Source organism: Callorhinus ursinus, unplaced genomic scaffold, assembly GCF_003265705.2.
Source record: "Callorhinus ursinus isolate GAN/ISIS: 27379988/994484 unplaced genomic scaffold, GSC_fseal_2.0 scaffold23, whole genome shotgun sequence".
Taxonomy (NCBI): Eukaryota; Metazoa; Chordata; class Mammalia; order Carnivora; family Otariidae; genus Callorhinus; species Callorhinus ursinus.
In genome coordinates, this window is record NW_027397085.1 from 14286917 (window position 1) to 14310814 (window position 23898).

A 23898-nucleotide genomic window follows, 5' to 3' on the forward strand; every position below is an offset into this window, starting at 1 on the left:
ATATTTAGTATAAAAGGCTTTTAGCTAAAAGAAGGATTCTCCTCTCCCCAAAGCCCCAGGTGTCTCTCAGCTTTTAGTAAAATGTAACTTCTGTAGCTCAAAAATAGGTAAGATCAAAATGTTCCAGGCAGTTTCATCAAGCCTTCTTCCTATTCCTTCAGAAGTCGGCTTTTTTGAGTCCGACAGCCTACAGGTTCCAGATGGTCTGTATGATTCGAGTTCATGAGCATCATATAAGAAAACCTAAAAAGTGGATGTGAAAATGTGTTTTATGGACCTTACCCAGAAACCCTTGGGCCAGACCAAGTCTGATGATTTGGATATCTCTTTCTCTGCTGCCAAGTAAATGATGCTCACTTACCAACTACTGCAGCAGGAGGAGGAGACATGTCTCCGTGGGCTCCGGAGTGTGTCTGCCTTCCCTCTGGGTCTGTGGGTTCCATGAAGGCAGGGGACATACCTTGCCTGGATCCTCTGGGCTCAGTACAATGCCTATCACATAGGAGGTGCTCACAACTATTTGCTGAATGGAAGAATGGAGGACTCATCAGTCAGGGGCTGGGGTGGTCCATTAAACCGGAGCCCATATTATTAGAAGCTGAGAGCTGGCTTCCTCTTCTTTAAGGTTAGGAAAGGCTCAGGCTCAGGATATTATCATCACTCAATCACTTCTCCAGGGAGGCAAGGACATCTGTCTGCCCTGCCCAGAAGAGAGGTGGCCAAGAAACTCTTTTTAACACTACCGAGGAAAAAACAAACCCAAATGGTTCCTCTGTATCGAAACAATACTTTAGGTTTAAGACCTTCTGCGATTGTACATAAAATGTCCCTTTTTCCCTAGAGAAAAGGTGCTTAATTTTTATCAGATTCTCAGATTCTGTGACCCACAAAAGGATAAGAAAAATTGCTCCAGAGCCTTCCTTAAAATGGGCTCAGAGGGATCCCTTTTGATATTGTCACCAGGTAAAAAACAGTGAAGATGCCCCTGTTGGGATATTTTCTCCTCCTCCGTGGAGCAGTGCCAACTCTTTGCCTGTTTTCCTTGCCAAAGAGAAGTCTGGTGGATGTAAATCAGCTTTCTTCTTAATTTTATAGGAGAGGTCAATGGCCTGCTTACCTGTCCTGCCCCACCTCCCCCCTTCTCATAACTTCCCTGCTCAAAATTGAGAATCAGGATTCTTATTTTAGCACATAGAATATTGACGCTTCAGCAACTTTCCTCCCCCTCCAAAGGCTTGGTTTCTTCATATCTGAATATAATGTTTCTCTCAGTATATAATGTTCTTAGCTCACAGGGTTGTTCATTCATTCATTTACTCACTCTGGGGGGCCTACTCTGTACCAGGTAGTGTTCTAGAGATGAACGGAGTGGACAAGGAGCAGACATTCCAGGGGAAGGAGTCAGAGGACGAACAAACAGGACAACAGGATATTAGTCAGTGATGAGTGCGACGCAAAGAATTCAAATGGAAGGATAGAGAGTGATCGGGTGGCTAGGTTAGACTGAGCCATGTGGAATTCCCCTCTGAGGGGGTGACATTTAGGGTCTGAAGATCAAAGCAGAGGGAGTAGCAAGTGCCACAGTCCCCAGGCAGGCATGCGTTTAATGTGTCTGCAGAATGCCAGTGTGTGTTTCTGATGGGATCCCAGAGGTCAGCAGGCTTGGCTTTGAAAGTCACTGTAAGGAGCTTGGAGTGGGTTTTAAGTACAGTGGGAGCCTTTTGGAAGCGTTTTAAGCAGGGGAGTGCTGTGCTCTAAAATATTTTGTAGAAGATCACTCCAGCTGCCACGTGGAGAATAAACTATAAAGACTGAAGGATGAAAGCAAGGAAGCTAATTAGGAGGCCACTCTAGAAAGCCCAGCTCTGGACGATGGTGGCTTGGACCAGGGAGGAGGTGTACAGATGGGTAGCAGTGAAGGACTGGAGGGATGTGTGCAAAGCACCAGGGGCCATGTCTGATGCATGGTGAGCACTCAATAAACTCTAGCTATTATCCTCCTCATCATTATTACTATCGGCTTGGTAAAATGAAATGGGACCAAGCAATGGGTCAACATAACAGTAGTTTTAAGAATATTACTGAATTTAGGGGCACCTGGGTGGCTCAGTTGTTAAGCATCTGCCTTCGGCTCAGATCATGATCCCAGGGTCCTGGGATCGAGCCCTGCATCGGGCTCCCTGCTCCGTGGGAGGCCTGCTTCTCCCTCTCCCTCTCCCTCTCCCCCTGCTTGTGTTCCCTCTCTCGCTGTGTCTCCGTCAAATAAATAAATAAATAAAATCTTTAAAAAAAAAAGAATATTACTGAATTTAGAGCAAATTAGGTAGGATGGACCATATCTTATTTGTATGCAGAGATTCCATTAATGTTATTTTCCTGATCCTGTCTTAGATGCAGTGTTTTCAATATTTTTCTTTCTGTATTTTAAGAAGAAATCCATCATTTACTTCTTTCAGGACACACTGTTTAGTCATTCTGTAGTGAAAGAATCCTGATTATCTCCAAATGACAGATGTGAAACAGTGAATTCTAAGTTGTGTGGAAGAGGTAATATATTGCATTGCTCTGGAATTTATTATGAGCAAGAAGTTGGAAAAAATTAGGGAGTTAACATCCAGGAAGAAAGCAAAACTTTAAAAATGACACAGATAGATTAATATATTTATGCATACATGTCATGCAGTCTGATGCCAGAAAAGCCAAATGAAGAAGTAATGTTCTGAAAACAACTCACAATTACCAAGACTACTAAGCTTGGAGTCAGAGAAATATGAAGACTAGTGACATTCATACATCTACAGTTGCTATGGGTTACTTAAAGTTATAAGACAAAGAGAGAGAGAGAGAATGATTTTTTCTTTTTCTTTTTTCCCTTTTTTCAGAGGTGAGTCTTTGGATCCATGCTTTAACCAATGCACATACCTTTTCAACCTACTCTTATCAGGCAAACTTGTATTTACAAGAACAATTATTCTGAGACACAGAAGTCTTCAGTGAAAGACAGATATCGCAATCCCTTAAGGTCATGCTGATCTCTTCAAATGTTAGAATTCACTAGAGTAAGGTTGGCTTTTTAGCTAAGTGACCCCATCACTTTAGAGTAATCCCTGTAATGAGTATAAATATAGAAAGACATTCCAAGAAAAACACGAGCCTCTAAGTGATATTCTACTAGGCGAGAGAGAGTTTTGCTTTCAAAATGTGGACACCAGCATTCTCCAAGCAGTGTGGTTTCTAGATATATTAAAGCAGTTATCCAGGTGTCCTGCGTACCCACAGTGGGACGACAATTTTGTCAGTAAATTTTTGCTACCTTCAAAATTCTTCTATTTGCTTTTTTTTGTGGTGGGGGCTTTCACAGGATAAAAGTAAAAGTGTCTGTCTATCATTCATATAACAAAGAGATAGTTTGATCATTAGAGATACCCCTTGTAAATCAACAAGAAAAAAAACATCTAAAATATAAACAAAAAACAGCCCTGCCAAAAGTATGTTCTGTGGATCACCAGTTCTTCAAGACATCACTTGAAAAGGAAGCTTAGACACACTGACTGCTGTATTTCCCTCTCTGATCTACTTGAGCCCCACATTAAGCCCTCTGCCACTACATGGCATGACCTCTTCAAGGTCATGGCCAGCCACAATCTCATTAAAACAATATAAGAAAGTCAGCAGAACAAGTACAGAACTATAGCTGCAGCTGGCCCCCAGGCTGTAATTGATATTTATTATCTCCCTCTTCCAACACCTCCACCTTCCACCTCCAACACTGATCCTAGATTTCCTCCAACCTTAGCCTTCACTTTTTTGCCACTTTAGATTGCTCATCTGATGGAATAATCTAGACCTTTGTCTCTGGGAGTCTGACTCCCTGGTTACGATGCCTTTGTAAGGCCATGATTGCTATTATTTCCCATTCACCATTACCATCAGGAGTGGAAGCACCAAGAGTTTCCTCAGTGAATCTCCTGAGTTTCAGACATATTCCTCCCTGCCTCATTATGTAACAGCAACCCTAGTATCTCATAATAATTAGGAAAGATTTTTCCCAACAGTACAGTAAGCCCTTCCTTTGACTGCTGGCCCACAGGCATGAAGAGCCCTGCATGACTAGGGTGCAGGTTCTATGGGTCCCTTACCTTACCATATTCCCTGGTGGAAGGGTAGTCCCACTGGGAACCAGGACCTCCAATCCAGCAGAACCTAAGTTGTAGAAATGGGAAGCACAAATATGAAGTGAGTTATTGGGAGCAATGAGGACAAGTACCAATTCTACTACCATCCCTTCATCCCTTAGACCCATATATTTTAGCTATTGGGGTGCAGTACCATAGATCAGCTGTTGGCTCAGTACATCTGAAAGAGCTCCCCAACTTGGAGGGTTTTGTATCTGAACTTCTATCTCATCTGACTCTATAATAGGGCATCCCAACATTCTATCAGATCTGCTGCTTCTGTATGAGTTGGCTTATGGTAGAACGAATGGACCCTTTCCACTGACACACATCCTTTGCTGCAAACTCTGTTCCTTCATCAAAGGCAATGTTATGCAGGTAGCATGTTATGAAGATAAATTGGGAATTCTACAGGTCCTCAGATAGTGGGCAGGGAAGGCAAACACATATAGAGGAGATTTCATTTCTTTTCTCTCCAGGATGGAATGTCTCAAGACATGGAGAATGGCACTAACCTTTGTAATTTTGCCTAATGCATGGGATTGCTTCTATGTTAAGCTTTCTATTTAATTGATTAACTTGTTTATTGTTTTATAATTATCAAATGTCCACAATGTGTTAAACTTTTACATTTTATGGGAAAATATTTACATTACACAATAGATTTCTGTCCCTAATGCTCAGGCTCTGATGATGAGACAAGTGCATTCATGTAATTTGTGCATTTTATATTTTTGAGGGTCCTGTGTTTACATCAAGTCACTGATGAGCTTACAACAAAGAATTTGTTTTGTTGTCGTCTGGTGGAACTAATTAAATACATGGATGGACAAACAAGTCAAATCTGTATGCCCTTGTAATTCATCCAAGAAATCCCAAGAGAATGAGAATACTGATGTCTTAATTGCTATCAATCACCCTGGCTCTCACAGATCTAGGTAAATAATAAGCATAATGCAAACTTTTTTTTTTTTTGGCATGTTGTTCATAGATTGATGACCCAGAATTTGTTCTTGTATTGAGGAAAGAATTCATATTCCTAAGTCTAAAAATACCCCACATACTTAGTACTAGGCAGATCCATTCTACAGTCATAAAAATAAGATAGAAAAGCTGGAGATAACATGGCATTTAGGATTCAACCTGAGGAAATCAAGACACTGGCTGTACTCTCCCCCAGAGAGACCCAGGTGGGCAGGCACATGCACATTCTTTTCACATGGGAGGAGAAATGGGGGCTGATTTAAAGATATACAACAGCATGTAGGTAGTTCCTTCCTGAATTCACTTTTGGGGGACTGGGTGTACAAAAGGTGTTCTCTAAATTGGGCAGCTCCAAGTTTTATTGATCACACTTATGGAGGTACAGTGGTATTTCTGCTGGCTGCCTTGCTCCAAACCAACTAAATTAACCTCTCTGTGCCTGTTTCCTCATCTGTAAAATGGGAACAATAACAAGAACCCTCCTCAGGAGGTGGTTATAAGAACTTAATGATTTAATACATGTACAGTACTTAGAATGCCACCTTGCTCATAATAAGCATTCAGTAAGTGTTAGCTGCCGCCACCACCACCACCACCACCACCACCACCACCACCACCACCACGATCATTATCTCCATCTCATGTGTATACTCCCTGGTATGAAGGTAAATTGAACTTTAAGAAATATGACTCCATGACTTGCACTCCAACAAACCAAAGGAGTTCAGATGGCCTAAAGTGATCAAGATTTCCCATAATTGATTTTTATAATTATTAACAATTTTCTTGTATACTTTTCTTGATACTATTTCTGAGAAAAGGTGTTACGCGTTGAATTGTGTCCTCAGAAAGATACGCTGAAGTCCTGACTATTGTGTCTCAGAAGATAACCTTATTTGGAAATAGGGTCATTGCAAATGTAATTAGTTAAGGTGAAGTCTTGCTGGAGCAGGGTGGGGCCCTACTCCAGTGTGACTGCATCCTTATGAGAGGGAAATGTGGACATAGGAATGCACGGAGGGAAGATGATATGAAGACACACTAGACAAGATGGCCGTGTGATGATGGAGGCACAGATGGAAACGATGCATCTCCAAGCCAGGGTATGCCAAGGATTGCTGGCAAGTATAGAAGCTAGAAGAGGCCCAGAAGGATTCTCTCCTACAAGTTTCAGAGGGAGCATGAACTTCCTGATATCTTGATTTTGGACTTCAAGCCTCCAGAACTGTGAAACAATAAATTTCTATGTGTTAAGCTACACAGTATGGAGTACTTTGTTACAGTAGCCCTAGGAAATAAATACAGAAGGGGATGGGAAAAAATACCACTGAGGGGATAACACGTCATTCAGACTCAACCAAACAGGTCACTGGAAGTTTAAGGTAATGTTCAAATGCAGAAGTTGTCACTTTATGCATTCTCTGAGTGTTCTGACAAAATCCTACCAATCTAATCTTCCCCCCCACCCCTCATTCTAATCTATTACCAAGATCTGCTTTTGGCAGGGAGACTTTCCTTCTCATTGTATAACTGGTAGGCTTATGGACATACACTTTTCCTATCAGACATTTGAACAAACCTCAAATTCTGTGCTACACCAGTTCATTTGCTCATTCATTCATTCCTGTTTTGTTTTCTTGTTGTTGTTGTTTTTTGCATCAGAGCCAAGTGCCCAAGCAACAAGTAGCCTTGTTTAGATGGCCCAGAGTCACAACCGTTCCTGCTCCTGTGGGTCTTTAGAAAAGAGGGGCATTCCCGGTCCTTTGAGCTCTTTCCTCACTATGATTCTTCCCTCCCCTCGCCCACCCAACCCTAACATCATTTGATTATTTTCAGAGAAAAGGCAGTCTCCCTTTGCTGTAGGCATCAGCTAGATTCTGCCCCCCATATATATATACTATTTTCCTAGTTCTAAAAACAGCTATTGGACATGTATCATTTGTCAGAGCGTGTCTAATCTTTCCACAGTTATCATTTCACATCCAGGGGAGCCAGGCCAAGATTTGTTTTCAAATATTTTTTTTCCTGATGACCTGGAAAATCCTTCCAGAACTACTGATAAGTCCTATTTTTACTTTGTACAAGTGGCCACAGAGCGAAATTTAAAATCGCACAGATGCCTAACCTGAAAGTAATAGAAGAGACAAAATTTATATCAGTATCTATAACTCATTAGCTAATTTTCTTCCGTTGAGTCATGATTACTACTCCTCAGTTCTACAGGGTGGTAAAGTTTTGTCTAAGTCAGCAGGCATGTGTGTGTGTGTATGTGTGTGTGTGTGTGTGTGTGTGTGTGTGTGTGGTTTTCATGACTATTTCCAAAAACACATTCTTCAGAAACTTGAGGTAAGCATTACATTGTTTTCATCAGTCAAAATGAATGACCACTTGTCCTCCTGATTTCACTGTGCTGTTTTGTAATGTATATTAAATATAAAAGTAGCTTCAAAAATATGCAGTGTGCTTTTTCAGGGGTCTGGAGCAAGGGCATGAACAAGCGCACGTGCCTATGCATCAAGCAGGATCCTGCTTTGGATATTTTTAAGAGAGCTGTTAAGAGTAGCTTTAGTTTCTTCTGGTCCTTGATTAAATCTTGATTAAAATCAGTGCTGCAGTTGTAGAATGGGAAGCAGTCTTCTCTTTCCTTTCCCTGGCTATAGGCAACATCACTTGATTGCTTGAGACAGTTAAAGGTGCTCTGGTAGTAGAAGGACAACAAGATTAATGGGCAGGCATTTCCATAGTAACAGCAAAGCACTCTGGGAGACAGAGCCGCTTGGGGGCGGAGCTACATAGGCCAGGATTTCGGCTCCCATGGCAACAGCAGCGTGTGGGGTGGGGATGAACAGGCTACAAAACTTAGCAAAGGTCCATTTAGTGGAGACAATGTATAATCAGAGTTGTCATCTATTTTAAAACCCGAAGTTAAATAAATCAAATTTGAAACCACAAGCTGATGCAAAACATTTAAAATACACTGTATATCCACTGAAAATTTCTGAAGCATAAGCACAAATAGTTCAAGAACTATCCAATTGTGACGACTTGTTAGTTTAAAAAAATCCAATTACCAAGATTTTTGTCCCGGAGTAGTTGCAGAAAATTACACAATTAGAACAATTTTTCTCAGCTGCACCACTACAGGAAACTCAAGTAATTATACAAAAATAGTGTAAAATAGTTTTCACAACTGTAAGTTAGATTTCTGCTTTCTTTAGAAGAAATTTTTTTTTTCTCTGTGGATAACCATCTCAAACCAAAGTGGAAAACAGACCGCAGTGAAAAGAGAAAGCGACAGCTAAAAGACAAGTAAAGAATGGAGCAAAAGGTGCATGAACGACTAAATGACCAGGAGAAGCTGACAAAATTCAGATAGACCTAAGACCCGACATTCCAACAAAACAAGTAAAAGAAGTCTGACACAAAATTGTATTACTCCTGCTTTTATTAACCTCAGAGTTAAAGTGTTTGAAGGTCTCCTTTGACCTACACAAAACTATAATGTATTCAGGAGCTCACCATCCACTGAGGAATAAACATTATTTTCTATCCAGGCCTTCTGAGTCAGGTCTACAACAGTGAGAGGGAAGATTGGAAATTATCTGGTGAACTGGGGATAAGCTTATTACTAATCAAGTCTATTAAGGTAAATCTTTATGTTTCTATCTGCTCTTTATTAAGAACACTTGTTACCTGAAAATATTTACCCAGATTTGAGTGGGAACTATGCATTTGGAAAACAGATACTAATGATTCAACCCAGTTCCTTTCCTGGGCTGTCTGTTCTCTAATTGAACTTTGAGCCCAGTGGGGTTTGGATGTCAAATGTCATTTAAGCGTTTGAAGGATCTGGCCCCAGTGTCTCAGGAAGAGTGGTGCCTATTGCTAAGCAACCTACATCTGGAAAAGAAGGTCTGCTATCAGGAACATCTAAGGGATAGTCTCTGTGGCATCAGCACCCATAATCTGGGAGTGGCCCTCTCCCCTATCATCCACACAGTTAGTGTTATTGTTCTGTGACCCTGACTTCCTGTCAAGAGTTGATCTAAGAATGGACACCTAAGTCCAGTTTGGTTAGTCACGTTCATTACCCAGGATTTTGAGATTCTGGATTCAGAGTCAATCTCTCACCAGTGACTAAAGCTGCAAGATGTGGAATTCCAGAACTGCTAGTGACTGTGTTTTTTGTCATATGGAGAAAACCTCAAGGGAAAAGAATCAAAGCTCCAGAGAAGAGCAGGGACAAGACGTGGAGACTTGATTTACATGATGTTCAAGCCCCAGTCTAGTTTTTTCTCAAGTCCAGTAGAATCTGCATTTCCTGGTAACTTGAATGTATATGCCAAATAAATCTTCCATCCCCACTTTTTGTGCTCAAGCTCAATCAGACTGGGTTTCTATCTCTTGCAACTCAGACTCCTAACTAACGTAATAGCCTGTCCCCAAATGCTCTAAAAAACATGATAAAAGGGAAAAAAAGTGACACAATTACTTAGAAAACACATTCTGGGAATAAAGCAGGGACACAAAAAGCAATTGCAGAGTTTTACTTTACGTGCAATGCAGTGGCTTGTGAGAAAGCAAAGGGGTCTCAGAAGCCACTATGGCCAGAAAATCATCAGAAGGAACAAGACCAGAAAGGTGGCATCTTTTCTACCTGTAGAGGATGATAAGAATTTGAGCTGATATCCTAATTGAAGCTTTTTGCTTTATGTTGTCCACTGTAAGATGTACTGTGTAGACTCTTTAAAATTTCAAGGAACATTTACACAGGAGACTAGTCCAACATCTAGATAATAGGACCTCTCAAAAGAGAGAACAGACAACTTAAAGGGGAAGCTATGATTCAAGATAATTCTTCCGGATGGAAAGACTTAAGTTTCCAGGCTGAATGGGCTCATTGACAGCCCAGCACAATAGGCGAATATAGATCTTCACCAAAACATATTACTGGGAAATTCAGAACACTGGGGGCAAAGAGAGAATCTCAAATATTTCTAGAGAAAAGGAACAGAAACAGATGTTATGCAAAGTATCAGGAATCAGAACTTCTGCTAACTCAAGAGCAACTGTTTGGGAACAATGCCTTCAAAACAATGCCTACACTGAGCCCAACTACCAATCATAGATATGCAAGATCTTAAAAATGTAATTCCCACACATACTTTCTAAGGAAACTATTGAGGGAGGTATTCCACTCAGAGAAGGAATTAAGCTAATTGAAAGAAATACACAGAAAAAGGGAAGGAGACAGCAGAGGTGGGACTATGGGGGATCCCAGGATGACAGCTGTGCACCAGGTTGAGAAGGTCATGTGTCCACATCAAAGCGTTTCCCAAATTGGTTACCCTTGTTCTGAGTCCATAGCCATCCTGCCCATCAAGAGTAAAAAGATAGGTATAGTGACAGTCGGTAGAACTGTAGTAGTTATCTACTGCTGTGTAACGAATTAACACAAACATGGTGTTCTAAAACAGAATACATTTATCATCTTCCAGTTTCTGAGGGTCTGGGGTCCAGACACAGCTTTGCTGGGTGCTTGCTGGGTGCTCTGCTCAGGGTCTCACAAAGGTATAATCAAGACATCAGCTACAGTTGGGTTCTTTTCTAGAACTAGGGGTTCTTTGCGGTTGTTGGCAGATTTTAGAGCCTTGGGGTTCTAGGACTGAAGTCTAGCTTTTTTGCTGGTTGTCCTCTGGGGCCACTCTTAGCTCCTAGAGGCCACCTGCAGTCCCTTACCACATGGCCCTCTCATGACATGGCAGCTTACTTCTTAAAAACCTATAGGAGACTCTCTCTCAGAGGAAAATGAAGTCTTTTATAATGTTATCTACTCAAGGGGGTGGCTAGCCTATCCCCTCTGCCATATTCTGTTGGCTCGAAGGAAGTCACAGTTTCTGTCTACCCTCAAGGAAAGGGAGTTATACAAGGACATGACTCAGGAGGGGACACCTGAGGGTGTGTCTGCCACAGGAACTATTATTTTAACCGATTACACATACCGTGATGATGGTACATGACTGTGATTGAGTTATAAACTATTTTCTAAAATGAATGGTTGCATTGAAATTTGGCATTCTTCTAATTAACATACTGACAAGAACCTTCAAATGGCTGCAATGCAGGAAAAAAAAATCTACCCAAATATGAGGAATTATCTTATATATACATACGGCCTTTCACTGAATATTTTGTCTGTGAGAATCACCATGTTGTCTAGTATAGGAGTAAGCCATCATTTTATATCGCTGTATAGTATTCCATTGCATAGAATAAGTATGGATATGCCACACTTACCTATCCATTCTATGGTTAATGAATGTTTAGTTTGTTTCTAGTTTTGGGCTTTTATGAATACTGCTGTTTATGAACACCTCTGTGTGTGTGTTTTGGTACACCTATATAATTTCTTAATCTGATAGTAACATACCAAAAAATCAATAAAAACATAATAGTTAATGGTAAAATATTGAAAGCTTCTCCTCTGAGATCAGAAGTGAGATAAAGATGTGTGATTTTTTTTAAAGATTTTATTTATTTATTTGACAGAGAGAGACACAGCGAGAGAGGGAACACAAGCAGGGGGAGTGGGAGAGGGAGAAGCAGGCTTCCCGGCGAGCAAGGAGCCCAGTGCGGGGCTCGATCCCAGGACCCTGGATCATGACCTGAGCTGAAGGCAGACGCTTAATGACTGAGCCACCTAGGCGCCCCAAGATGTACGATATTGCTTTAACATTTTACTAGTGATTCTGGGCAATACAAATGCCTAGAAAAATATTTAAAAGGTAAAAGGATGAGAGAAGAAAAAAATTAAACTGTCATTATTTTCAGAATGCATAATTTGTATATGGAAATGTAAAAAGTACAGATAAACTATTATAACTAATAAGCGAATTTACCAAGGTCAATATATAAGGTCAGTTGTATTTATGCTGGCAACTAACAATTAACATGTTTAATGTTTAGAAATGAGTCAAACAAAGGATGTATAAGACTTCTACACAAAACCTACTAAATAAACTGAGATAAATAAGGCCCATTATCAATTCAGAGATGTATTTGTGGGCTTAAAGATTCAATATTGTTAAGATGTCAGTTTGACCATTTGACCCATAGGTTCTGTACAACCCCTACCAAAGTCTTGGGAGGTGGGGTTTGAGGAGTTTGCAAGCTGATTCTAAAGCTTATATGAAAATTCAAATGGTCAAGAATAGCAATGACATACTCAACAAAGAGCAAAGGTGGAGGACATATACTACCAGATTTCAAAACATGTGAGGAAACTACAGTAATTAAGTTAATGGGTGGTAAAGGCCTGAGGATGAACAAACAGACCAATAAAAGAGAACACAGAGCCCAGAAATAGACCCACATATTTACAGGCGCTTAGTTTAAGACAAAGGTGCCACTACAATTCAGTGGGAGAAAAGGATGTTTTTGCAATAAAAGATACTGAGAAACTAGATGTTCATGGGGGGGGAAAGATGAAAATTGACCCCGTTCTCATACTGTGCACAAAAATTAATTTGAGGTGGATCATAGATTGGTAAGTGAAAGCTAAAACAAGCTTTCAGAAGAAAACACAGAAGAACATGGCAAGGGGGGGGGGCAGATGTCTTAGAACAAAATGCATTGAACATGAAAAAAATGGATAAATTGGACTTCATTAAATTAAGAACTTCTGTTCATCAAAAGCCATCATAAAAAACATGAAAAAGCAAGCCAAAGAACAGGAGAAGATAACTGCAATCCATACATGAAACAAAGGACTCCTTTCTCCAATATAAAAAGTGCTCCTACAAATAAGTGACTGGTAATCCAATCAGAAAATGAGAAAGACTTGTACAGGTACTTCATCAAAAAGATGCCTTAATCCTGAGCATGTGAAAAGGTGCTTATCATTACAGATTAAAAAGGTGTTTAACATAATTACAGATTAAAACTGCAAAACTACAACACATTCACCAGAAGCACTAAAACAAAGCAAAACAAAACAAACTAACAAGCCAACACAATATCACTGAGAGTTCCAAGTACTGGTGGAGCTTAGAGCCATTGGAACTGTTTTTATGCACTGCTACTGGGAGTGCAAAATTGTCCATGCTTGGAAACTTACTGGGTAGTATCTAATAAAATATATGTATACCCAACAACCCAGAAATTTCCCTCAAAGGAATAAACCCAATCAAAATGTGTACATATGTACACCAAAACATTCTGAATTTCATCAAACTAATAGAGGGTTTGTTTTTATCCACTAAATGGATAATCCATAGATCAGTAAAATCAGGGCTCGCTAGGGGTGACGTGAGTACAGGGCCTTGGACAGCCTTGTGTGTATTCAGAGAAAACCTCTCCTCTGGGAAGCTGGAATCTGGCAAAGGCCTTTCCTTCTAACACACCTCTGCTGGTCAAAACCGGTGGGGAGTCATGCCATCCTGATTCTGGTTGTGTACACACCTGTTTCCTTTTCTACCTTATTTGCAGTTCCCTAGGTTCAGTTCCCTCTCTAGGGCCTAAGCTCTGCATTCTCATGCCCCCTTCCTAATGGTCAAGCACTCAGTCTTAAGAGTGGCTTTGATGCTGGGAGGTGCCATCTTTCCCTCAAAATATTTTCTCCCTCTGTGACTCTAAGGAGAAAACTTGCCACACAGAAGTGAGCTCCATAGTGGAGGATGTAGTAAAGTGGATTAGCAAAAACCTGCAGGGGCCCTAAGTAACTGCACTCCACTTCAAAGACCGTTGGCCCACCAAGCCCTCCTTTTACTCATGGCCTTGCATCTAAAGATTAGGCTCCCCTAGAATATTCTGAAGTGGCTACTGAAGAATCTTGTGAAGTCAAGACACAAAGAGCCATTCTGTTCTCAGAAATGCCTACATTTATACGACTGTGAGTCTCGCACTTACAGATTCTATCTCCTGCTCTCTATCCTGCTGATTTCAATCCGGCAGGACAGCCACATGGCTTTGTGCTCCATACCGCACATGTGCATATGGCGCATGCTAAATATAAATGCTGTTTGGCAGGATCCTCTTTTCTCTTCCTTTGTTTCTGAAAATGTAGGGAAGAAAATGTGTAATGTGTGCCCTCTCCCAAAGGAGAAAGACTTTGAGGAAGTGGCATTATCTTGACAACAAGCTACAATTTAATACATCATTTTGGCTGTGGCAGTAGGGGCAATGGTGACTGCCCTGAGCTTTGTCAAACTGGGGCGGCTGAGCTGGTTGGCACAACTCTCCTCACCGGAGTTCAGGCAACTTCCTGAATTGCCGAGCCAACTGACTGAGATTTCAGGGCCTGGTTTTCAAATCTTCCCAGCCTCCTTCTACTCACGTAGTCACATTAGGTCAGTTTGTGCTGTGATAACAAACAGCTCAGAGCTCTCAGTGGCACAACAGAATCAGTCTTTTATATTCTATTCATGCTACATGTCTAGTGTCGGTTGGCTTTTGGTGTCTGCTTGTCACAGGCACCCAGGTCGAGGACAATTGAGGTTTTCTCTTGCAATGTGTCTCCACCGTCACTGTGGCCATTGGGCAAGAATGTGCAAGTCATACTCCAGCTGTGAGAACTTCTGCCGGAAGTGACACACATCGCTAGGACTCTCTATTGAACAAAGCAAGAGCCAGGCTGTGCCTGACTTCAGAGAAGAGCAGGAGATATATCCCACAGGTACCCAGAGGCAGAGGCTGGAAGTACTTTGCTACCAGCGCTAATGACTACCACGTCTCCTGCCAGAAATATGAAAAGAGTAGACAACTGTTCGTGCTATACTGTTGAGGTGCCCAGGTACTTTCTAGTTGCACCAGTGGTGCCGTTGAGGGAAGAGAGCAAGATCCACAGTGTTGAAGCTATTCCATAAAACAGGGCTTAGATTTTTGAAGCAGTGTCATAACGTAAAGAGGCTCACATTCGGGATAGTAAGGCGAGAGACAAAGAGCACACAGATGCTTGCTCCCCATTTAGTCTCAGGAGCTGGGCCAAGGTCAGACACACACTGTCACTTCCAGAGTAGAACAAATGTGAAAACCAGGTAAAATGCTGCTGGAGCCTTTAGGAGCTGCCCTGCTTCCTGCTCCCTCTGCCAGACTGCCCAGCATCCCCGTGGGCTCTGCTCCTGCTGGCTGAGCCTGATCTGACTTCTTTTGCTGGTCGCGGGGCCCTTAGTAAGGCTGTGATTGCAGGAAGTGTGGCTGGTTAGATCTTAAGGATTGTGGAAAGTTCCAGAGCCACTTAGCAGGTGAAGAATCATGACTGTGTCTGTACCAGCTTCGAGGGCCTAACATCACTGGACTGATTGCAGCGAGCCTAGGAAAGACCTAAAGGAGGATCTCAGATTTGGAGGGCAGTTAAGAGGGCTTTGCCTAGTGAGACTGATCATAGCTGGTAGGGGGCCACTGGAGGGGAGGCAGCCGGCTTGCGGCTTCTCATGGCCTGCCCCAGACGATCACTCTGTGTATGAGTGGAGGAGAGCAAGAGTGAAGAGCAGCTGGCTCTCTGGAGAAACCGAGTGTCCACGATGTGACTGTCCACGACAGCTTGGCACAACATGCATCTCAGCACTTTTTAGCAGGATTCTGCTAATGAATGTGGAACTGAGGGACTGGCAGCTCCATTTCCTCTGGTATTAACATTTTTTACTTTATTTTAATGAGGAAAATGAGATTCTACTCAGTTTCCGATCACTGAACCCGGTTTGGGAGGGTATGACATTTAACAACAGTGCTTTGAAAAATATTAAGCATTATACAAATATGAGGAATTGTTGCCGTCATTATTCTGATGAAGCACACCCGCAGCTTTGAATCAGCCTTAATATTGAGGGGATATTGAAGGGATTAGGAGGGACTCTGTAACTACTGGGTAGCGATCAGGATGGCCTACATAAAAAGGGCCAACTAATCTGGCCATATTAAATCCATTTTGAGAAGCTAAATACCCAAACTCTGAGTCAATAAATGGCAAATGCAGACGTAGATCATAAAACTTGATCATTTCACATCAGATGCAACACTCTCATAAATTATAAAATATGTCCGGCGATTAATTCTAATTCCAGACCGTAACTTGATTATCTTGTGGGTGAAAGGAGGAAATGGCTTTGGGCAGGAGAAGTGGTCCAGAATTTCTCCATATGTATGCGCAGCCAGTCAAGTGGAAGGGGACTTGCCGCTCTATGGTGGACTTGGGGATGGGTCCAGATAATTCAGAAGCAGAAGATGCGGGTGTCCTTCAATCAGCCCCTAAAAGCTTTGAGAAAGTGCAGTTCAGCCTTACTGGTTTGGATGAATTGGGAGTTTCAGGTCAGCATGAACTAGTGAAAATTTGAATTACAAACTGTTTTGAAAGACATCCACTTGCACCATTTTCCAAGTATAAAGAAATGCAAAACTAATGCATAGGAGACTGGGGACAAATCCTGGTCCATCCAAGCTTGCTTAATTACCCTAATTATTTTTTGCATGCAAATGATACTACTCTAAGACAGTTGATTCTTACAATAAGTCTACTGTTGGCCTTTTATTTTTTAAAAGATGAACTCATTTAGGAAGTCCTTTTTTATTGTTCAGAAAAATGTCAGCCCTGTTGAGGAGGATATACCCCGCAATTTGGGACGGGCTTGTACGGGATGGGAGCCTTCAGGAGCCTTCCCTATTTGTCTCACGGTCCCGTGTGCAGTGGGCAGAGGCCACACAGCTTTGAGGAATGCAAAACTACCCCACTCTTCTGGATAATAAATCTAGATATTAATTCATTAAAGACAATCCCTTATAATTAACTAAATCATTTATAGACATTGTTTCCTCCCTTGCAAATTGAACCAGGGAGGTTCTAGGCACAAGGTAGAGTAGACAGAGCTCTTACTAAGATGCTTTATCCTTCCAGCTTTTAGTTGCCTTGTTTGGCTCTTTGTTTCCCTCCGTATTCTCTCTACTTTCTCTCAAGCAAGTACACAGCAAGACTTCAAGTCCCCTGAGGACAAAGCTCAAGAGCATTTTACTCATCTCTGTAATCCTGTTGTCCTTTCGCATGTCTGTGAGAGTAATGCCTCAGTATATGATCACTACATGAGTGAATCAATGCATCTATTGGTTAGCTATTAGAGCTGATAAACAAATGCACATGAAGCAAAAATATTGATAGTGGGTTATTGTCTTGGGCATTATAAAGGGAATCATCCTTAAATCCAGGCAAGTGAATTCTGCTTTGGATTTCAGACAGTAGAAGGTGCAGGTGAATACCGTCACCCTGGGTGGGTGATGGTTGATTCCGCTCAGGCAGGTACAAGCTTTCTCTAAAAATAACAGCAACAGCCACTACTACTACCAGTTATCAAGAACTACTAGGTGTCAAATGTGTGAAATACCAACACTTCATGTGATCACCACAGTAACAACCTGAAGTAGTTATTATCTTTCTTTTACAGACTGGGAAATTGATGTCAAGGAAAGTTAAGTACTTGCCAAACGTCACAGGGAGTCAGGAGGGGTTTAAAGTTCCAAGTTCTGACTGATTCCAAATCAGTGTTCTTTCCACGTTACTACTCCATCCATTCTTTCTATAGCTGGAACTTAATAAACGCTTGCTCAAATGAGTACACCTTTAGCCTGCTCCATCTGAGATCCCAGTGGAATCCCAAATATTCTAATTCCATGATAACCATTATCATCAACTTGCATCTACTGAACACGTATTACAAGCAAGGCACTAAGTTCTAACACAAACAGGTGTTTGTATGGACTTCATAACCCACTCCTGTTCCCAGAATTGGGATTCCATGTCAATTTCTTTCCTATCTGTGAATACTACTCTTTAAATGTATGATACTTTTCATATGAATAAACTTAGAAGTCAGAAACAAATTCTTTTTTAGACCATATCCAGATGTTATGGTTATTGTAGCCACAGCCCATGGTTCTCGCTATCAAAGGATATGCAATTCACTTAGAGACACAGCTTTTATGTTTATAAATAAACAACAATGTAAATGCATTTATGACATATCCAAATTAGGGTGCACACAATAAATACCAGCAGAGTTCAGAGAAGGGAGAGTTTAATGGACTAGAGCAATTAGAGAGGGTTTTCACAGTGGCAAAGATCATAGGAATGCAGAGTAGTGAAGACAGAAGACAATGAGCAGTCTTGTTCCCCACATCTGCATTCAATGGACAGTTTTTACCTAATTTTGGCTGCAGACCTGGCCACAAAAAGCCCTTACATGGCAATTCTTGCATCTCAAATTTCCTTTGATATTAAATATATAAATCATTGTACATTTGCCTTATAAAAAGCAAAGAGTATTTTCTCAGCTAGTGGAATTCATAATTCCAGGATACTGGAAAATTAAATGCTGTCGCTAGCTGGACTAGAGGCCTGGATAGAATTTTCACTAGTAATAAATTAGCAATCACACATCAATATAGAGAGAATCAAAGGTCAGTCTTTCAGTTCAAACTGTTATGAGAACGGGCATGCCTAGGTGGCTCAGTAGTTTAAGCATCTGCCTTCCACTCAGGTCATGATCCCAGGGTCCTGGGATCAAGCTCCACATCGGGCTCCCTGCCCAGTGGGGAGCCTGCTTCTCCCTCTCTCTCTGTGATCTCTCTCCCTCTCCCTCTGCCTCTCCGACTCGCTCGTGCTCTCTCTCTCTCACTCAAATAAGTAAATAAAATTTTTAAAAAATCTTTAAAAAGAAACTTATGAGAATGTACTTTATGAATAATTTTCTAGCCATCTAAATATCTGGAATATTGATCAAAATGTTGGTGTTTTTTTTCCCGTATTTCCATTATGTATCTTTTTTTTTTTTTTTTGGTGTTTTCTTTTTAAAAGAATTACCTTTACTCTCCACTTTGCTTTGTCTGTGGGGGCCTGGCCTGAAATGAATATATTATAGATCCCCCAGGTTTTTATTTTGTTTTAAATGAAGTACCTTTATACGGCAAGATAATGCCGATGTCATGTATTTTACTACTGATAACAGAGAAGTTTTCCTGGGAGTTGCAGGACCTATTATTTGAGTCCAGCATTTCTGAATGTGTGCTCTACGGAGCATTAATCTCACGACATACTTCACACTTGAATGGGTTCCATGCTCAATTAAGTTTGGGAAATGTCCTTCACTTTAAAGTTTGCAATCAATGCACAGTAGCATATGCATAGGCTCTGGTAAGTCCCATTGTAGAGAAACCTTTTAAACTTTGCTTAGCTCTGTATTTCTTAAAGTTATTTGACTACAAACAATCCCTGTTCCCTCCTCCACTCCCCCTCTCCCCCAGCCCAAAGACACCTGTTACACTCAAGGATCAGTCAGGACTCTGAGAGATGGGAACCATGCTAGCTATTTTATTGGAGATAATATAATATAAGAAACTGGTAACATGTGTTGCAGTACTGAAAAAACATAAAGGAGAACACTGACAGATCTCAGAGATAATCCTGAAAGAAGGGAAGAGGTTGGCTTATCAAAACTTGGAAACTCAGAAGAGGGTCCTGGCAGAGCTGGGACGACACCTCTCAATAGGGGACATTGCCCAAGAGCTGCTTTACTTCAGGACCTTAAAGGCAGCGCTCCTGACACCCAGGAGCTTAGGAAGCTAAGGTTCAGCTGCTGGTCTTGCTGAGTGCGGTGTGATGAGGCTGGTTCTGGAAGTGTAGAAAGAAGCCAGCCATGGAAAACACCCACTGCTAGAACCAACTTCCTGTGCCTGGGGTGAAGGGTCACAGATGGAGTAATACTACTGCCAGGAACAGCCAGCAGGCAAACGGGAAGAAGGCCATGCCTTCTCCCTCCTCCTGCCTTCCAGTTTCTCTCTAGCACCCCCTATTGGCAGGATCTAACATGGGGCCAGCGGACAAAGGAGAAATGTGGCTTGCGAGTGCCTACCTCAGTATAGCAGTGGGGGTATGGAACTCAAATTATAATAATAACAATATATATTATACAATAATATGATGGCTTAATACTTGTCACAGCCCTTTTCTTTAGCTGCTCAGTGGACTTGTACACCTTTCTACACATATTTGAATTCCAGTAGAGGAACAATAACAATGTTATGCTTTGGCCTAATGAGATGCAAATATCCATTTTATGAATAAAGATGTTCTCACACTCCTAAAGAGGGTTCCAGAAAATCCTGACAGTCACTGTTTCCACCTCTGGGAAATGTTAATTCTTGCTCAAATTCAGTCATGAACTCATTAGGATATCTCCTCACTAAAGACTAAATTATAAAGTTATCTACCACCAATAATCCTTATGGAAAATCATGAAGATAACGAAACAGAAAGGAAAATATATTGCTTAGAAACATCCAAAAATATGTTGGAAAGTTTGTTAGAAAATAATATAGTTTTAACTACAACTGTTTAATTTTTGTTTGGGTTAATTGAGACATCAAGTTTCTAGGTCTTTTTTGAGCATAGTTATTCTTAGGATAAATCGGAGTGCTGCCAATTCATTGGTGAGTTTAAGCTGTGTAGATAACTGGTACACAAAATTTACTTTGGCCACATTTTTTTTTTTTTGCCTCATTCTAATCCCAACTTGTGGGTAGAAATTACCTACGATTGATTAAGTGCATTTAAAATCTAGTATCTTGGGCTTCTGGTTATGGAATGAATATGTCTTGGGAACAAAAGGCACAGCACAGGGAATATGGTCAGTGACACTAATAGCATTGTCCAATGACAGATGGTAGCTACGCTTGTAGTGAGCATAGCCTACCATATAGAGAGTTGAATCACTATGTTGTACATGTGAAACCAATGTAACATTAGGTGTCAACTACACTCAAATTAAAAAAAAATATGTAGTATGTGCCTAAATACCTCACAGTTACCTCATTAATGATTAGTCCTGAGTCCCAGGGTAGAGGTTTCCAATGGTGGCACTATTGACATGAAGAACCCTGGCAACAGACTTTGCAAAATGGAGGCTATTGCACTATCTGGGTGCCATAATGTAGTTTCTAACATGGGCAAACAGCAGCAGCTTGTAAAAATGTGGAGTGTGACCTTTTGAGCACCTCCTATGCTTCCACAGTGTTCTACCTTTCTTGTTGGACATCTAGGGGATTACGTGGAACTCAGAGACCCATTAGACTCTTATCACAGTTCCTGACTATTGGCCAGGGGGCTTTGGTTTGGTTGTCTGAGCCTCTAGAGTTGGAAAGAACTTCTGTATCTATTTTCTACCACATGATGTCCATCATGAGTTCTTATCCTCATTGAGCCACTTTCTCAGGCACCATAGCCAAGTGGTTTATTTCTTTCATTATTTTTTTTGTGTGTGTGTTCTTAGAGATTTCAGAATGGCTGAACAAATTGGAGAGAGAAAGAGTAAGCTGCTTTTTTTGAAACTGTGATCTCTCATTTTGAGAATTATTTCAGACTTCATCCTCTAACCATAAGTTCCTTTGGAGGTACCCGGTACTTTGGCCATGTTCATGAAACTTATCAACAGAAATGGCATATCTATGTATTCATTAATTCAGCTCACGAGTCTCTGTTTTTCTCTTTTTTTCTTTTCAGAGCTGTTGAATTAACACTGTACTGAGCACCCACTGCATGTCTGGCCCTATGCTGGGCACTGGAAATAGAGTGATGAACAGGGCAACGTCCCTTCCTAGGTGGGTGAGACAGACACTAGCCAGGTGTGCATAGGGGCGAAGGATATGGACTAAATCAACAGGGTGAGGTAACAGAGAATGATTTTTGGGGACAAATGCAACTTCTCATATGGTGACAGGAAAGATCCCCCCAAGGAGGCAAAGCCTGAGGTGAGATGTGGAGCATGGGGAGGAACCAGCCACATGAGGATCTGGGATGAACGCTCCCACCAGAGGGAAACAAACGGAAAGGCTCAAGGAAGGAGTGTGCTCCTCCCACCCAACAGGCTCCATGCTCCAAGATGACAGTCCTAAGAAGCTCCTCTGTAAGCCCATGTGAGAAGGATGAATGGGGGAAGGATGGGAAATAATCCTCCGGTCACCTGCAGATGTAACTGGTGCTTCTTACTGACAGATGTGCTTTAAGTGCTCCATATACATGCTGGGGTCTGGGAGATTTTCTGGAAATCTCTCCTCATAGTCAAATTTTTCAAGAAATAAAAATAACAAATTGGCAATCTACCCACACGTGTTCTTTTGTAGCATCCAAGGACACTACCATAGCATGATGGATAATATTATGAGCTGTCTCAGTTACTTGATGAGTTGTGTTATAAAAGTTATAAAAACCTACTGAAGCAGGTTTCATCGTGGTGAAATGCTTAGTGGAAGGAACAGTATTTCCAGGTCACTATCTAGTGACATTTTTTTCCTGTTTTTCAATTCTGTTTCTTCCTTCATGAACAAGTAAGTACAAACAACATACTCTCTTACAAAGAACAAGGATCTCTGCCTTTTGCTGCCATGTAAGAGGGAGGGTTGGAGGCAAAAGGGTTCTGACAGCCACTTTCTCAATCCTGGCACACAGGCTAATATGAAGAATAGATATTGATGGGACATATGTGGCTGATGGAAAGACATCCTGGAACAGCCACCTTCCCCTCGGACCCACCCCTCACCCCATGAGGTCTCAAAAGCATAGACCAAAAGGCCAGGTGGACATGTGATCTTTATTACTCCTCATGTATTCAACTGAATACTGATATGGCCCCCTGGAGACCTAGACTCGACCCAATGGTAGCCTCCTTCTTGCTTCTCATTGCACTTTATTCCTAGTCAGCTGTCGCAAGGCTACACTTCTAGTCCATTGGCTAATGCTGGAGGCAGGCTTTGTGGCCTAGAACATTTGAGTTGGAATGAGTGGTCTCCTGGGAGCTTCTTCCTTAGGCCCCAATCAAACCTTTGTAGTTTTTACTCTGTTGGTGAGAAAGGTCCAAGCAATGGGGAAAGAGAAAGACCATTTCTACCTCAGGGCCCAGTGTGGAGCTGGTCTGATCTGCTCAGTCCATGCCTCTTCCAGGTGGACAAGATCCAGGTGGCAGGGCTGGTCTGTCTCACCATGCAGGCAGAAGCAGACTGACTTTGACATGAACGCAGTTCGAGCTTTAGTGGCTGTCAGTTGTTTGTGTCCTTTCTAAATAAATATTCACTTTCATATCTAATTTTACATTTCTTTTTCTTTAAGAATGCTCCTCAAATTGTGTAAGATTTAGGTCCCACAAAGCTGGGGCCTGTTCCTACATACCAGTGTGGCTGCCACAGGAAACCACTGAAGGCCACTCCTCTGAAAACATGTGGGCACTGAGAGGAAAGAGTGGGCTGTGGGTAGAGAATTCAAGTATCTGCAATGCCAGAGACCCGGGGCTAGGCAATTCTATTTTAGCATTTTTACAAAGCATAACAGGGAAGGATGAATAGTTGTAAAAATATAGAGAACTATTGGGTATCTTTCACCCAGATTCCCCAATTGTTAATATTCTACAATATTTGCCTTATCAATCTCCCTCTCTCCTTACACACACACACACACACACACACACACACACACACACACACACACACACGTCTTCTTTTTCCTCATCCACTTGAGAATGGGTGCCAGACAAATGACCCATTACCCTAAACACTTCAGTGTATATTTATTAAACAAAACACATCCTCTACTAAAACTACAATGTTCCCATCAAAGTCAGGAAATCAATACTGATTTTATGCAGATATATAATTTGGAGATCCCATTACGATTTCACCATTTTCACAATAATGTTCTTTATACCATGAAAGT

At 41.4% G+C, this 23898-nt stretch overlaps 1 long non-coding RNA gene across 2 annotated transcripts in view; it reads right to left on the bottom strand.

The window, feature by feature from the left end:
- Positions 1-4144: 4144 nt before the first annotated feature.
- Positions 4145-23898, bottom strand: part of LOC141374925 (uncharacterized) — a 132149-nt gene continuing 112395 nt past the window's right edge. For both annotated transcript variants that reach the window (XR_012382135.1, XR_012382136.1), the window contains exon 4: positions 4145-4203. This is a non-coding gene — a long non-coding RNA (uncharacterized lncRNA). The remainder of the gene's footprint in view (positions 4204-23898) is intronic.